Source organism: Protopterus annectens, chromosome 11.part0 (genome assembly GCF_019279795.1).
Source record: "Protopterus annectens isolate FY-2018-M chromosome 11.part0, PAN1.0, whole genome shotgun sequence".
In the NCBI taxonomy this organism is placed as follows: Eukaryota; Metazoa; Chordata; order Ceratodontiformes; family Protopteridae; genus Protopterus; species Protopterus annectens.
In genome coordinates this window covers 516,582,132-516,599,704 of record NC_056745.1, presented here as the reverse complement: position 1 = coordinate 516,599,704, position 17,573 = coordinate 516,582,132, and positions in this window count along the sequence as shown.

Here is a 17,573-nt window from a genome sequence, read left to right as displayed (position 1 = left end):
ACATAGCACTCACCAACATGTATGTGGGTGTCACTGCACTCCCCCCTGTGTGATGCTGTCCCTGGTAAGTTTGGACCATAAATCAGTCTAGTTTGAAGTAACTATACAGGGATGGTATAAAAAGTTTTATACCCCCTGCAATCACAGACAACAATGACTCCTTTGCAGAGGTGTACACAAATGCCCTGTATAAACACTTAAGTAACTGTATAGACTCATCTGTACCTTACCAGATTAAAACCAGGTCTTCCCAAAAAACCAAGCCACCCTGGTGGACCTTAAGTATAAACAGGTTGTGTAATAAAAGGAAGAAACTGATGTCTAGGAACAAGAGGGAACTGACTCAGCAAAGGAAGAATTCCAGCTACAGCTTGGCTTGAACAAGCAAATCAGAAAACTTGTAAAGTCCTCTAAAGTCAATTACAAAACTAAAATAGCATCCCTAGCTAAGGATAATCATAAGGCATTATTTAGCTATGTCAGACTCTAAAAGGGAATGCCCAGCTATGTGTCAAACTGATAGTACATTGTACCACTCATACTATACCAGAGGAAATTGCCAACCTGTTAGCTGACAGATTTGGTGCAAACTTCACTCCCCCATCCCCACCAGCCAGACCCCAAACCATAACTGACACCAGTCTTCTGCCTAGTATCTCTAGAGATCAGTCATATTTGCAGTCTCCAAGGCCAAAAACATGACCTCAGTTGGACCACATAACATCCCAGGTTACTTAATAAGCAATCTAAAATAGGACCTAGTAGATCCACTTGGTGTTCTCTTTAACCATAGCCTGAGAAATGGCTTTGTTCCAGCAGAGTGGAGAACAGCAACAGTAATCCCCTTGCACAAAAGGGGGGGCCATCAACTGACCCTGGGAACTATAGACCCAAAAGTCTAACCAGCCTCATCTGCAAGAACATGGACAGAATCATCATGGACCTTATCAACAAGGACATAGGTGACCTTCAAACTCTAGACCCAACCCAATCTGGCTTTGTTAAGCGTAGCCCTGGATGAAGGCAAGACAGTGTGTATTGCGTATCTTGACCTAGCCAAGTCTTTTGACAATCCCCCACTCAGGTATCACTAAGAAACTCTCCCAGCTGGTGATTAACCCTTACATTACTAGATGGGTAGCCAATTGGCTCACAGACAGAACACATATTGTCAAAGCTGGTGACTGCACATGTACCAGTAGACCCATTACCAGTCTAAAACTAAATGCAAAAAAGTGCATTATTATCCCCTTTGACACAGTAGAATTCCAATATTGACAGCACCCCTGTAGGTTTAAACCTGGTGGTGCTAGATCTGAGAACACAGGTGGATAGCAATCTGAATTCAACCACCAAGTTAAAAAGGCCAAGCTGTAGTTGGAATTCTTCCTTTGCTGAGTCAGTTCCCTCTTGTTCCTAGACATCAGTTTCTTCCTTTTATTACACAACCTGTTTATACTTAAGGTCCACCAGGGTGGCTTGGTTTTTTGGGAAGACCTGGTTTTAATCCGGTAAGGTACAGATGAATTCATGTTTAACTTGCTTACTTATGTAATCTCTGTAAATAGTCTGTTTGTAATATGTAATGCTGGTATTATGTAATGCTGTATCTGCTTACCCTTGGAGCTTTTCTCCCCGGGCCTCCACTGAAAATGGACATGCATCCAGTCGGACTATCCCGGTCAACAAATGTAAAATAAATAAAATAAAGTTTCCACAGTGGAAAGGAAAGCCCTCTACATTGCACACCTCATAAGTAAGGGGATCACAACCAGGTCTAAGGCTATTATAACTCCACTGTACTCGACCCTCATCAGACCATTAACAGAGTACAATTCTCCTTTCTGCATGTACCTCACCAGACACCTGCAGCAGCTAGAGAGACCACAAATGTTTCTCACCAAGAAAATACAGGGCCTCCAAACCATGACTTATGTGGATAGACTGAAAGCCCTGTCACTGTACTCTGTATCACATAGGCTGCTGAGAGATGACTTGTGTGTGGCCTACAGGGCAGTCTGTGACCCTGCCCTAATGGATATGCTGCACATCTGCAAGTCAAATGGCACAAGAGTCACTCACTCTAGGGATCTTAACCTAGCCTGTGACATTAACTGAACATGCTGGAGAGACAGATATATCTCCCAGAGATTGCTGCTACTTCCAGTTCACATGAAGTAGAGCTTCTCACTGACCCTATTCGCGTGCACCCCGGACAAAAGGATGGGAGACTGCAAATTAACCCTGGGAGTGGCACCCATGTTCCTCATGGACAAGGCTAGTTGGTGTTTATCATAGACTCGCTCTGCAAATTATGTCCATCTAATCAAGAACAATTGAAGCAACTTGGAATTAACATGGCTAGGCATGTAAACCTAGGGGGTCTATTTCCAGTTTATTTATCTTTTCTACTTTGCCTGTGTATGGAATTGTGTCAAAAGCTTTGGCCAGATTTGTATGTGGTGTGCACCATTTTGTCTTCATCTATTGATTAGGTGAACTTTTCAAAAAAAAATCCACCAGGGTGAGTAAGTGTGATCTGCTTTTGATGCATCTAAACTGAGACAGGTCCAGTGTCTGGAGGTTCCCTATGCCCCAGTTGATTAGCTGTATGATAAATCTTTCAATGGCTTTGCATGTGAAGCTAGTCAGACTTATTGGTCTGTAATTGCCTGGTCTGTGGAAGGTCTTCCCTTCTGCAGGGGGATGACTATAGCTGTTTTCCATTCACATGGTACAAAACCTGCATTGAGGATGAGACTGAACAGGGTTGTTAAGGGTATGGCTAAATCATGCTTCATGCTATTATTGTCAGGACCCATCAATGCAGTATTTTTAGCTTTTGATAGCACTTTTAGGACTTGGTCTTTTGTGATAGCTCTAGGCAAGACAGTTTTACGTATATCTTGAGGGACAGGCAGAGGGGAGAGCGGCATAAAATTAGAGCTAAATTTTTATCAGCCAGTAGGTTCACTCTATCTATTTTAAGTATGGAGAATGCAATGTCTGTTCAAAATATATTTGAAGTAAGTTGCTATTATACCAGAAGAAAAAAGTATATATATTTCTCCAGAATAGTGACATTTCAATCACTGGAAAGATGATACTACCTATCCACTAGTACTAACCATGGAAATATAGTCAGGCTAAATTTGGTGTTGAAATGCTTTCAATTTTTTAAGACTGGATAGACAGCATTAGATATGTTTCGCTTTTTAATATCCAAGTATGATTCCCTGAAGAATTTACTACTGTCAAAGGGAAAGGGGTGTGTGCTGAGATACGGTCAGTAATGCACAGGTACAATAGCAGGGTTTACAGGTATTCGATACTGACAGTCTGGTATACTGCATTATATATTCAGGTTCCATTACAGGCAGGTATGACTTCTATACAGTATGTGAAATGCAATACACATCCATAATATTTCTGTATTAAGTTAGAAGTACAAAATTAACTCAGAAAACAAGCCACCCTGGTGGAATCACAAAATCATTCGGCTGAATAACAGGAGGAGGAAAATCATGGCAAAAATTAGGAGGTGCAGCACCCAGCAGAATAAAAGCACTCTCATCACACTAAACAAAGTCTACCAAAGCCAAATTTGAGGTAAGTTTAGCCTCCCAGGCCAAGGACAACAACAAAGCATTCTTTAGCTATGTACACAACCTCAAAAGCAATGCACAATTGTGTGCAGAGCTATACTGAGCAAGAAGATATAGCAAACCTCCTGGCTGATAAATTCTGCTCCAACTTTACTCCCCTCTCCCCCACAACCTTCCCTCGGGAAATATCATAAAATATAACCCCCCCTACTAATCATAATGCTCTCTCTAAGACCAAGAACAGTACATCAATGGACTGAGACAATATCCCGGGATGCCTTCTAAATACAATGAAACATGGCCTATCTGGGCCTCTGGAATTACTATTTAACTGTAGCCTCCAAACAGGCTTTGTGCCTCATGAATGGAAAAAGGCAACAGTCATCCCTCTGCACAAAGGAGAGCCATCTACAGACCCTGGAAACTACAGACTCATAAGTCTCACTAGTCTTATATGTAAAGCCATGGAAAGAATTATCATGGAGATGATCAATAGAGATATAGTAAGCCTCCAGACACTGGACCCAACCCAGTTTGGTTTTGTCAAGCGGAGATCATGCCTACTGAACCTGGTGGACTTCTTTGAGAAGGTCACCAAAGAAATGGAAGAGGGCAAAATTGTTACACTGCCTACCTTGACTTGGCAAAGCCATTTGACAAAATACCCCACTCAGGCATTGTTGACAAACTCAAGAGGTTAGGTACAAACCCATATGTCATCTAGTGGATAGCCAACTAGTTCACAGACAGGACCCAGAAAGTTACAATTGGAGAGTCCACCTCTACAAAAAGGCCAGTCACAAGTGGAGTCCCTCAGGGATCAGTCCTTGGACTGCTCCTTTTTGGCATTTACTTCTCAGAAGTCAACGCCAGTGTTGGTGGTATCTGGCTGAATAAATTTGCAGATGATTGCAAATTAGGAGCTCTCATTGAATCTCACATTGACACAAATGTTCTCCAGGAGGGGCTGACACAGACAAACAACTGGTATCAGAGCCATGGACTAAAACTAAATCCCAAGAAATGCATAATAGTATCCTTTGTGAAGTCATCCATCCCTGGTAACTGTCATATTGACACTATACCGCTTGGAGTGACCCAGTAGTCAGGGACTTGGGGGCACACATAGATAGTAATCTAGCCTTTCATCATCACGTATCTACAGTGGTGAGGAAATCATTCTATATTGCGCAACTACAAAGGTATGTCATCTAAGTCCAAGGAAGTCATTGTTCCACTATATTCGGCATTCATCGGACCTGTCATTGAGTACAGTGCCCCCTTTGGTATGTACCTAACCAGACATATCCAACAACTGGAGCATTGACAGAGGGTCCTCACTATAAGAATACAGGACGTAAGTAATATGACTGCCTTAAGGTCCTATCCCTGTATTCTGTCTCCTACAGGCTTTTGAGGGGAGATCTATGCCTAGCATACAGGGCATTGTCAGAACCCACTCTGATGGACCTCCTGCATATCCACAAAACAAAGAGTACCAGAATTATCCATTCTAAAGACTTAAACCTTGCCTATGATATAAATAGGACTTGCTGGAGAGATAGGTATGTATCCCAGAGACTACCTCGTCTATGGAACAGGCTCCCCATCCATGTGAAGCAGAGTTTCTCCCTAACCCAATTCAAGTGCAACTTGGACAATTGGATGGGAAATTGGAAATTCATCCCTGGTTTGGCACCTCTCTCTAATGGACACAGGTATCCTGCAACTGTTTCATCTCACTGGCTCATGCTTACACTTATCAAGGGTATCAGAATTTGTCAGAGATTTGGGATGCATGCCTAGGCTAAAAAAGGCCCTTGTGGTCATTAACCTAGTAAACTCCTATGAACCTATTAAATAACAGTGAATGAAGAATGAATGACAAATCTGAAATGTATGCCATATGTTGACATCAGACAGACTGAAACCTGATATAGACAAAGTCAGAGCAATAATGTAAATGCCAAGGCCATAATGCAATCAGGCATTACTGTGGTATGTAAGAATGGCACACTGTGTGTAGCTACTATATCTTACTTATAAAATGTTACTGCAAGGTGTAGCCTGAGAATGGAGGTATGAAAAAAAAAGAGTTTTGAAATGATCAAGAAATAAATGCACTATGGTTAAAGTAGAATGAGATAAAGTACCGTGAACCAAATAACCCAGATGAGCTGCAAGTAGATGCCAGTAAGACAGGTACAGAAGTTATAGTTTTGCAGTAAAAAACAGCAGTTTTAATAAAATGAATGCTCCTACAGAAAAAGTGAAATCTGGCAATAATGTAAGAAATTCTATGAAGATGGCTACAGTAAAGAAGTTTAGTTAGAAACAGACCACAAACCTTTGCAAAGAATTTTGAAAAAAAACTTGTACATTGCAAGAATGTTACTAAATCTACATAAATATGATCTGAAAGTGAAATATAGACAAAAAACAACTCACAAAGCAGATTTTTTTTTTATCAACTTTTTTATTAAATCACAAATAAAATAGCAACACAGGCATACACATTAATATAAGAGAAAACAAACAGTAATATGTTTTCATGCACTATACATGTTAACTTTTTAACATTCATTCACTCTGATATTACATAAGTTGTTCAAGATCTTCCTTCTTTTAAACATCATTCCTCCTTCTGACCATTATTCTGCATGTATTGTTCCCACAGATTCCATTTACCTACATGTAATTTGTTCTTCCCTTTTTCTAAGGATCCCACCTCCACTTCCTTTATCTCCTTTACAATTTTCTGTACTTCAGTCACAGCTGATTTAAGTTTTGATTTTAATTTTCTATCAATTGCTTTTTGGCAGCCAGTAGCAGTAAACTTAGTAAGGCCTTATATGTTTAGGCAATTCAGAACCTATGTCCCTCTCAAAAGAATCAGTTTCGTAGTTAACAATTTGTTCACCTAAAATTTCAGACAAATCACTCTGTAGGGAATTTTTAAATTCTGCCAACTTGTTACATTTCCAGAAATCATGTTCCCAGTTACAACTCTCTTTTTCCTATCACGTCTCTAGCATTTACCATCTACCTGAAAAAAAATTCTCTGAAATCATCTTGGGATATAAAACTACATATGCAAACACTTCCATGAAAAATCTTAAACCTTCTGGACTTTGTTGCATACCTGGGATATACAGATGTCTTTCCATTGTTCCTTGGTAAATTGCCTTTCCAATCTCTCTTTCCATTCGTTTCTAACCTCCTCTGATTGATTCTTAGAGTTAATATGCAATATTTTATATGCCCCCTAATTATCCCTTTTTTAACAGGCGCTTCTGTTTTAGACTCAGCCGTTGCTGCCCTTTCACTTAGCTCTCCACTCTCTTACTCCTTATCTGTATTCTGTTATTGCTCACTATTAAGGAAGGCATTCTCTAACCTGCAGTTCAAACTTCTGCTTAGCCTCAACACACAAAGTTAACTTCCATCCTTATTTATTTGCTCACAATATCTTGGTTCTTTTGCTAATGTTCTCCAGTAAATTCCAGCTCCCTCTTGCCTATTTTCTGTACCCTTACTTGCAGAAATCCCTATTGTTATAATCTCTTTTCTCCATTCCTATGTTGACTTAGTTCTTAGAATACTTTCTGCTACTTTATGAATTTAATGCTCTCTATAATTGTTATTGCTCTCCTTAAGGACCTGCATCCAGAATCCTCTTATCTCCTTATTTCTCGAACACTCCCTCCCCATTTATCATTCACCCCTTCCACTTTAACTTATAATCTTCTATTTGTGTTATGTGTATGAGCCTTAACTGCATAGCTTAAAAGCAGATATGTAGAGTGGAACATACTTGTCAAAGAAGCATGAAGAATTGCTAGAGGAAGTATTAAAGATTCTTGGGTAATTCTGTAGTCACCAATGACAAAGGAAAAAGTGGAAGAATTCCAGATGTGGGCAGGTGCTAACTTATAAATGCAGTAACTAGGCCAGCTCTGCTGGCATATAGGCAAAGCCCTATGACCCAGATGACCCAGGTTTCACTAATGGCCTAGATGCTGGAGAAGATGGCAAGGGCTATAAGAGGAGTGAAGAGGCAAATGTATGCTTACCGTTCTTGGGGGAGAGTAAGAAATTCATATTTGCAGCATCCCTACCATGTTAGAATCCCCAGTGATGTTCACTGTCCACAAAGGATCATTTCTTCTAAGGGGGCCTTCTGAGCATTTACATAACTAGTGGAAGTAGATGCTGTAATCCCTGCTAAGGCCCACTGCATGCCAAACCCTGAACATGTTATCAGGCATGATCTGTGAGGAAATGTGAAGGTTTAGGTACAAATGCCTGATTTCCCAAAGAATGGATGATGGTACCACTCCTGCCACATGACCCCCACCAAATTCTTACTGTGAAAAATTCAGTCATATTTAAGGGGGGGGGAGTTGCATCCACACAATGTGGAAAGCTAACAAAAATAATAGTTCCCAATCAGATTTAAAGACAAATGCTTGAGAAGATAAGAGGATATAGAGGATATATAAATTACTTAACGAACAGTAAATTGCAAATAATTTATTTTACATTTGTTTACTGGGAAAGTCTAACTGGGACAGAGCCTATTTTTAGAGGAGGCCCATGGAGAAACACTCCAGATGAATGTCCTTGGAATGTGGGAGGAAGCAGGAGCACCCAGAGGAAACCTACGCAAACGCAGGGAGGACATGCGGACTCCACACAGAAGATAACCCAACCGAGAAGTGAACTGGAGAACCTCTTGCTGTGAGGCAACAACGCTAACCGCTGCACCACTGCACTGCCCAAATAATAATAATAATAACCGATATATAACTTATTGGCCTGGAATGTTAACTCAGAAGAAATGCTAGTACAGTGCTGTTCCATCTGGGATGCATAGCATAGCAACGCCCCAATGGAAGACATATACCCAGTACTAAATCATCTGTGGAGTATAGTGAGCACAGATTTGTTTCATTTCAAAGAAGCCATGCATCTCTTATGTGTAAATTATTACATATTCATAAAAATGATCAAAGAGATGGACAACATTGTGATTAGTGCATTAAAGTCTATATTCTTGAGACAATGGATGTCTGTTGTTGCCATATCTAACAAGAGTTTGCAATACAACAGTCAACAAAACAGATGTGTACAAGAAAGTACATTTGGATATATAATGTCCAGACAGTAGAGAGAACTATCAAAACAATGAAAGTCTCATGAGAAATAGCTGTGACAAAGGTTATAAGAATTGCTATCTTGCAAATCTAGAATACAGCAATGCCCCAGTATGGATTAATTTCTATTAACTCAACTGTTAATGACGAGAAAGCTAAAAATCAAATTATCTATTTTATCTATACTACTGATGCCTGAAAATTTACACAAAGTAAAGGAAATGCTGGAAAGAAATTAGCAGAGGAAACATAAATACTACCATTATATAACCTGCAACTGTTTATCATATTTATATTTGAAGAATTGATAAGAATACAAAAGGCCATGGGAAAGTGCAGAGCTAGAAGCTAAACTTGTTGGTAAAGCATCTAAACCAAGATCCTTAGTTATCAGGATGGAAAGCTGCACAGTAGGTGTAGTAGGCATCTGTATAAGACAAATACACTGAAGTTTCATGAATGTGATTGTCTGCCAACCAGTCCTGCCAGAATAAGAGACTATAAGAAATGTGACAGTTAAGAGCTGCAAAGAAAGGGTCCTGAACTTATGTCACCAAGTAAAACTGCAGTGCAACAATATTTGTTTCAAAAAGACCAGTTATTTGTCTGGCAGTTAGCACACAAGATCAAGTGTATTAGCTGTAAATAAGCTACTTCCTGTGGTACAAGGTTTGATCCCCTCAGCCTTTATTTGCCTACTGCGTGACCTACAGTAAGTCTATTAGCCAGATCATGCTGTAGGACAATTAAAAAAATTGGAATAGGCACATCAGTTGTTGCCTGGACCAAAATCGAGTTGCTGACTACTGAGATTTGTCTGCATACATCAACTGGACATAAGCTTATTTAAGTATATTTTCTGCATTTTTTGTGGTTTTATAATTTGGACTGTGATTCCTCAGATCTAGCTCTGTTGAAACTGTCTTGTGTGTGTCTCTGAAGCTCTGCAGTAGTTGTTAGACTGCTTTGAAATTCCTTTAAGTGTTAATTAGCTTGGGGGGGTTTCTGATAACATTAAAATCTGTGTTGGTTACATTTCTAGTAATCATTTTAAATCGAGTTGCTGGCTACTGAGATTTGTCTGCATACATCAACTGGACATAAGCTGATTTAAGTATATTTTCTGCATTTTTTGTGGTTTTATAATTTGGACTGTGATTCCTCAGATCTAGCTCTGTTGAAACTGTCTTGTGTGTGTCTCTGAAGCTCTGCAGTAGTTGTTAGACTGCTTTGAAATTCCTTTAAGTGTTAATTAGCTTGGGGGGTTACTGCTTGGTAGTAACTTGATTAAAGTGTAGCTATCATTCTAAGTCTTTTGGATTAAGCACTTGGGCTTCAGACCAGTTGTTTTACATTAGGAAGGTTTGAGGCCTGCACTGTGGTGGCAGGACAAGTAACTTACATCCTTCTAAGTTGGGAACTGCTGATTGAGGACTCAGTGTCTGTTATTCTAAAAGTGTATTAGTTCTGGTTTAAGCACTTGGGCTTCAGGCCAGTTATTTTACATTAAGAAGGTTCGTGGTCTGCACTCTTGTGAGAGGAGAGGCTGGACTCTGCCCTTCTGAGCTGGGAATTTCTGGTTAAAGGCTTATAGTGCCTGCATATTTCAACTGTTTCTTACTGAAATTGGTACACCTTGTTTGCTGTAGCATAGACTAGATCCAGGCCTGCTGAATCTATCTCTGTTTGTATGCTTGTTGTTTGTTTGCTTGTTATTTCCCTGAAATGCTAATACCACCTAAAACGCGGCTTTTCAGTGCTTCTGTGGATCCCTAGTGATATCTGCATTGCTTACTGTACTCATTTCCTTGTTTCACTTAAAAGAAAGTTACTGTTTGTCATTTTTGCATTTAAGTTACCTGGCACTTGCTCACTAAAGCAATTATATAAGTCAGCACTAAAAAATTAAAAGCACTACACTCTCACAAAGTCCTCTTGAGTACCTTGTTCCCCATTAGCCCTTTTTTTTTCAATTATAAAGGAATTCCCAATACTATTCTAGCATGTCCAAAGGTCAGTTGTCAATCTTCTCTCCGGTCCAGCTGGTGAATCTGGGAATCTTGAGGCAATGTTACAACTGCCTCATATACACAGACAACCCTCTCCTCCTCCCAACAAATTCCAACACATGTGAGAGATGCATCCATATAGCCAAACTGGAGGCTAAGCTCTCTCAACTCAGTACTGGCATAACCACTCAGGAGGAGAAGGAAACCACACTCAGTACAATTCCAGTCTCACATAGACCTACCACGACAGCAAACCAAACACATAAACACACAAAAACATACTCGGAGGCTCTAAATAAAAATCTGCCTAAGCAGCAGAGACCTCCAAAGCAGACACCCAAGCAACCGCTACCCCAAAACAAAACACATGCAACACATAGCTCACAAAGCCAGTGTGCCGAACAGTCACTGCCCTTAAGGCTAAACAACACACCTGATACACTTGTAATAGGTGACTCTATCGTCAGGCACACTGACGCCCCGCCACCAGGCTGAATAAGGAGAAGGTCACGGTGAGCTGCCTGTCGGCTGCTAGGATCCGCCACATAACACAAGCACTCAGGTCACTCCAAGGCAAGTACAAATATGACTCAGTCATTGTCCATGCTGGTGTGAATGACCTGAGACGCACCTCCCTGGACTACATGAAAAGAGACATAGAGGAGCTCTCTGAGCATGTGGCCCAGGCCAGTATGACCCTGACCTTGAGTAGCATCTTACCCTCACCAAGAATGATGCCACAATATGAAGACAAGATGATCAATTTCAACAATTGGCTTAAGTATTGGTGTCATTCAAAGGGGATCCAATGCCTGTCAGCCTGGGATGACATGCTCGACAAGCCACGATGCTTCACTAGGGACGGCTTGCACCTGTCTCCCATGGGCTTTCGGATATTGGCAAAGGCTCTTGCTACCCCCATAGTGCCTTTTTTAGGCAAGGCTCAAAAGACAAACCCACCTCCATAGGTATCACAAGGGATAAAAAACTAAGAGTAATGCTACTCAACGCCAGAAGTCCAAACCTCAAGATGCATGCACTCGAAACTCTCCTTAGCATGGAGAACATCGATATCTGTGCAGTAACAGAAACCTGGTTCAAGGCTCCCGAGAGCACCCCAGCACTACCAGGTTATACCTCATACCATGCTTTTCGGCCCCAAAACTTGGACCAACCCACAAAAGGAGGGGGAGTATCAATATTCATCAAAGATACCCACACCTCCAGGTTGGTGGCACAGCACGAAGCATCAGAGACTATCCATGTGCAACTAACAGTGGGTAAAACTGCCTTCCAGTTTATAGCCTGCTACAGACCACCCTCCCTAACCCAGGAACCCCACTCGGCCTTCCTGAAAACACTGGAAAATATGAAGGTCTCTCCAAACACCATTATATTGGGCGACTTCAACTACCCAAACATAGACTGGGAGCATTACTCTAGCTCCAACACCCTAGCCCAAAGGTTCCTAGAATTTATAAACTCAAATGCTATGGAACAACTTGTTACCACTCCCACAAGAGGGGAAAACATACTGGACCTGATCATCACCAACATGGGGACTCTATGCTCCAGACCAGAAGTGTATCTCTCACTGGTAAGATCAGACCATAAACTAATATCACTGGATATTCACATCCCGACATCACCTCCTGCCCAGAAAACCACAGAGAAAAACTTCTGTAAAGCAAATTTCACACTCCTCAAAACCGAGGTGGAATTCTTCAAAGCCCCCGGGCCTGTGGAAAATACGGCCCAGACCGCAGAATCCTTTATAAACGCATTCTATGAACACCTTCAGGAATGCATGGATCATGCGATCCCAAATAAAACCAAGACCCAATCCTCCAAAGGCAGACGTCCTGTCTGGTGGACCCCAGCCATAAACAAACTATACAATAAAAGGAGGAAGCTACTAAATGATAGAGCAAAATTCCAAAAAGGGAAGGCATCTCTGATCAGTATTAGCAAAAAACTACGGGCACTCATAAAATCGTCTAAGGCCAGCTTCGAGAGAAAAATTGCACAGGACACTAAGGATAATCACAAGGCTTTCTTTAGTTATGTTAGGAACCTGGGTGGTAATTCCCAGATATGCTCAGAATTAGTCCAAAATGACAAAAAATACACCGAACCCACAGACATTGCCAACATCCTAGCTGACAGGTTCAGCACAAACTTCACCCCTCCCCACCAAAAGGGCAAATATCTATCCCAGCAGAGTGCTGCCCCCCTGACATCTCAGATGCTCAGGTAAGAGCTGCCCTCTCCAAAGCAAAAATACAGCATCAATGGGACCAGACGGTGTCCCGGGCTGCCCTACATGAACTCCAAGAAGAGCTAAACCCAAACATAAAACTACTGTTCAATCTCAGCCTTACTACAGGATATGTACCCAAAGAGTGGCGTACAGCAACTGTGGTCCCTCTCCACAAAGGTGGTGCCTCAACGGATCCTGGAAACTATCGCCCCATAAGCCTGACTAGCTTGGTCTGCAAAGCTATGGAAAGGATCATCATGGACCTCATAAATAAAGATATTGGGGACCTACAGACACTGGATCCTACCCAGTTCGGCTTTGTTAAGGGCAGATCCTGCCTCTTAAACCTAGTTGATTTCTTTGAAACAGTCACCAAGGCCATTGACAAGGGGAAGGTGGTCCACACAGCCTACCTGTACCTCGCAAAAGCCTTCGATACAATACCCCACTCGGGCATTATAGATAAGCTCACCAGCTTAAATATAAACCCCTATGTCACTAAATGGGTTGCAAACTGGCTCAAGGACAGAACCCACATGGTTAGAATTGCTGGAGCCATGTCAGACTCCAAACCAGTTACAAGTGGCATCTCACAAGGCTCAGTCCTGGGACCTCTCTTGTTTGGTATATATTTCTCGGAGGTACAGGCCAACACGGAAGGACTGTGGCTGACCAAGTTCGCAGATGACTGCAAACTGGGCACCATAATCGACTCTCCAGCTGACACAAGCATCCTCCAAAAGGGCCTCATAGAAACAGACAACTGGTGCCAGAGCCATGGCCTCAAGCTAAATGCCAAAAAGTGTATAGTCATCCCCTTTGGCAAAAACAAAGTGCCCACAAATTACCACATAGGTGGTAATCCATTAAGTACAGAAGAAGTAATTAGGGACCTGGGGACCCAAGTTGATAGCAATCTCTCATTTGACAACCACGTGGCCAAAGTGGTTAGAAAAACATTTTATATAGCCCACCTAATCATGAAGGGATTCACATCTAGATCAGGGGTGGTCATCATGCCTCTTTACTCATCCCTCATCAGGCCCATAATTGAGTACAATGCCCCTTTTGGGATGTACCTTACCAGACACCTGCAGCAACTGGAAAGACCCCAAAAGTACCTCACCAAGAGGATCAAAGGGCTCAAACAGATGCCATATGCTGCCCGGTTAAAGAAACTCCAGCTCTACTCAGTGGCATACCGCCTGTTCAGAGGCGATCTGTGCCTGACGTATAAAGCCATGTCCAACCCGGAATTAATGGACATGCTGCACCTCAGAAAATCTAAATCCTATCGAGCTACGCGCTCGAGAGACCTGAACCTCAGCACTGAAATAAATAGGACATGCTGGAGGGACAGATTCATAACCCAGAGGCTCCCTTCACTCTGGAATAAAATCCCAGTCCAGGTTAGGCAGAGTCCCTCATTGACTCTCTTCAAGAGGAATCTTGATGAGTGGATGGGAGATCGTAGGTTTAACCCGGGTATCACTTCTGTGTCACTGTTAGACAGAGGCACAGTACACTAACCTCAAAAAAGGGCATAGCAAAATTAATTTAAAATGGGTGGCGAAAGCCAAACACATTCTGGCTAGGCTTATAAATGCCCTAGGGCAGATAGCCTAGTATGAACCTATGAACCTATACAGAGTGAACTTTTTGCTTCCATACTGCACATATGGAAGACCAGTGAGGAAACCAGACATGCTTATGGTTTGCAAGTTGACCATGGTACGAAAGACTTTAAAAATGCATTTGTTAAAATATTTTTTGAATATATACAAAATACTACTTTAATGTAAATGGCCTAATCAATATAATAATTTTTTAAAAAGTTCATTGCAACATAATGCGTGTTACTTTATTTGGTGTGCGAAACCCCCTCCACCTTATTCATGTGTGTTAAACCTAACTGTACTTTAACCCTACACATTGAGTTACTAAAACACTTTCCCCTAACAGTATCACTACCAATATGACTTTTGATCTTGGTTTTGTAGCTGGGGCTTACTGATATAGTTTATTTATTTATTTATATATTTACTTATTTATTTTTGAGGGAGAGTTATTCAGTGTTTGCGATTCATTCTTATGTGTCATTGTTTTTGTGATTCTCTCTTTTTTGTTCAACCATTTTGATTCATTATGTAATTATGGGAGGGCGGCCTAATGGTTAAGGTGTTTGCCTTACCAAACAGAAGGTACATGGTTTGAATCTCACAGGGTTTAATTGGCTAGGCTTAAAATGGCTCACAAGGGCAGTTAGCCTAGTACTAATCTATGAACCTATACACACTCACTCATACACACACAGGTCCCTATCACAGGGATGAAAGCTCACAAAAGCAAATGACAGAAGACCGAAGTGGGAACATTGAAAACCCGGGAGGCTGAAAAGCAAAGACCTTGACTGTGCGGGATTGTGGTACAGTGGGGATTGGGATTTTGCTCATATTCAAAACACAATATATAACATGAATGTCAATCAGCTGATTGATAATAATAAATAATAGCAAAAAATAACAAAAAATATATATAAATGAGTTTCTGACTTTAATATACATTATTTTATTAAGTAGAGTTGTCCCAGTAGGAGGGATGTATGGGTTTTGTATTATTAGCTTAATTGCTTTAGTTTGATTAGAATTTTACGGTCTTTGAGTATGGACACAACTAAAGTCAGAAACTCATTTATATATATATTTGTTATTTTTTTGCTATTATTTATTTTTTCTGACTTTTACATTTCCTCGTATAGAATAATTAAGTATTTTACAAGTTTTTATAATATTTATAAATATATAAACAATGATTATTAATAATTATTAATAAATATGTAAGTAGGTTTAAATTAATTTAATTAGAAGTAGTTATAATATATGGTATGGGTGTTTTAGGCATTTTGGTTTAGGCTGTGAGGGTATGTATTGGTTGGTTTCGATCAGCTGTTTTTAACTAGTAGGGTGGATCAGCTGATTGACGTTCACGTTATATATTGTGTTTTGAATATTTTGATTATATCTGAAGAAGTCTAGCTATTCAGCCAGACAAAAAGCACTTAATGTAATAAAAAGTCTCTATTTTTTTCGTGAAGTTCGTGGATTTACTTCTTTTGTGGAGCATTGGTCGTTTTATTGCTGTTTTTTCCTGATATACATAAAAACATTAAGGTCACTCAGAGAAGAACGGGAAAGTGGTGAAAATGCAACATTCACTATCTTGCTATTCTCCAGGTCTAGCTGCCATAAAAGAATGCAGATTGCCTTTTAGGTTGCATGTTCTGAGGATCAATCACCTATCCAGCAATAAACAGTAGGGCTCCTGGCATGCTTATTTTCTAGATAGTTTACACTGAACATGTATGTCATGGAAGTTCGCAACATCAACATAAACTCTTATTTACTCACAATCTAGATGCCACACTGTCCAGGATGTGAGTCGCTATTTACAACTGCTGTGGATAGCATAAGCTCTTAATCCCTCATGACCCAGAATACAGTAAAACAAGTATTGGAAAAATGAATGAATGAATATTTCATCTGTGGTTACAATATTCTTTGCACACACAAAATCATATCTGATTATTATTTATTTATACAGTGTTCACAATTCTGTTACAACTATTTCTTCTATGACAGCAGAAAACCACCACGCAACTTTATCTTCTCAATAAAGAAAGCTGTTTCCTGACAGTTATATTAATTATTGGCTGACAGAAATATCTTTGTTACTGTGTATAAAAAGAATGCTATAATATTATCATTCTCTTTAGCAGATCTTATCAAAATTCTACAATCATGTGTTCCCTGGCAATCATTCCATGATCAACAGTTAATGCATTCAGTATAAGGAAAGTTAGAAATGATTAAAAAACACTGTAATGTTTAGAATAACTAAAATTAAAAAGAAGAAAACATACTTACGTGTAGACATACTAAAATTCATTAGATGTTTAACCTTCTTTCAGCACTGTCATTTAAAGTCTGCTACCACAAGAAAAAAAAAGCTTAGGACTGTCAAATGTTTGAAGATACTCTTAAAAATATCTCTTGTGATTTGCAAGGTAACCTTAATAACAAGAATACTGTTTTTAGTGAAATCTTCCACAGAGGGTCATAAACATGGTACACAGTCACCTACCTGTGATTTTTGCATCTTGTGCAGTAAGATCCTCTGGACCAGTGCATGCTTCGTAAACTGACCTCATGCTATGTTCTGCCACACATGGAACAAATGTATAAGTGGAGGTATGAGCCATCAAAGACAGAAGTTAGGAAGTGAGTCTTGTTGTTCAAATCATATGCCAGAGCCTTATGCAATTCTCAAAAAGCCAGACAACTGTGGTGATATTAATATGAATATATCTGACCCTAATTACTTTGCATGTAAAATATAACAGTTAACTACACAGCAGGCACTTAAAAGATGCTTCCACTTCAGATAGTAATATCTTCCAACTAGCCAAGGAATGGATAGCAGATATGATTAATAATATTGCTATGCCAGTCTAATGTCAAGGTAACTGTGTGATCGTGTGACCTTA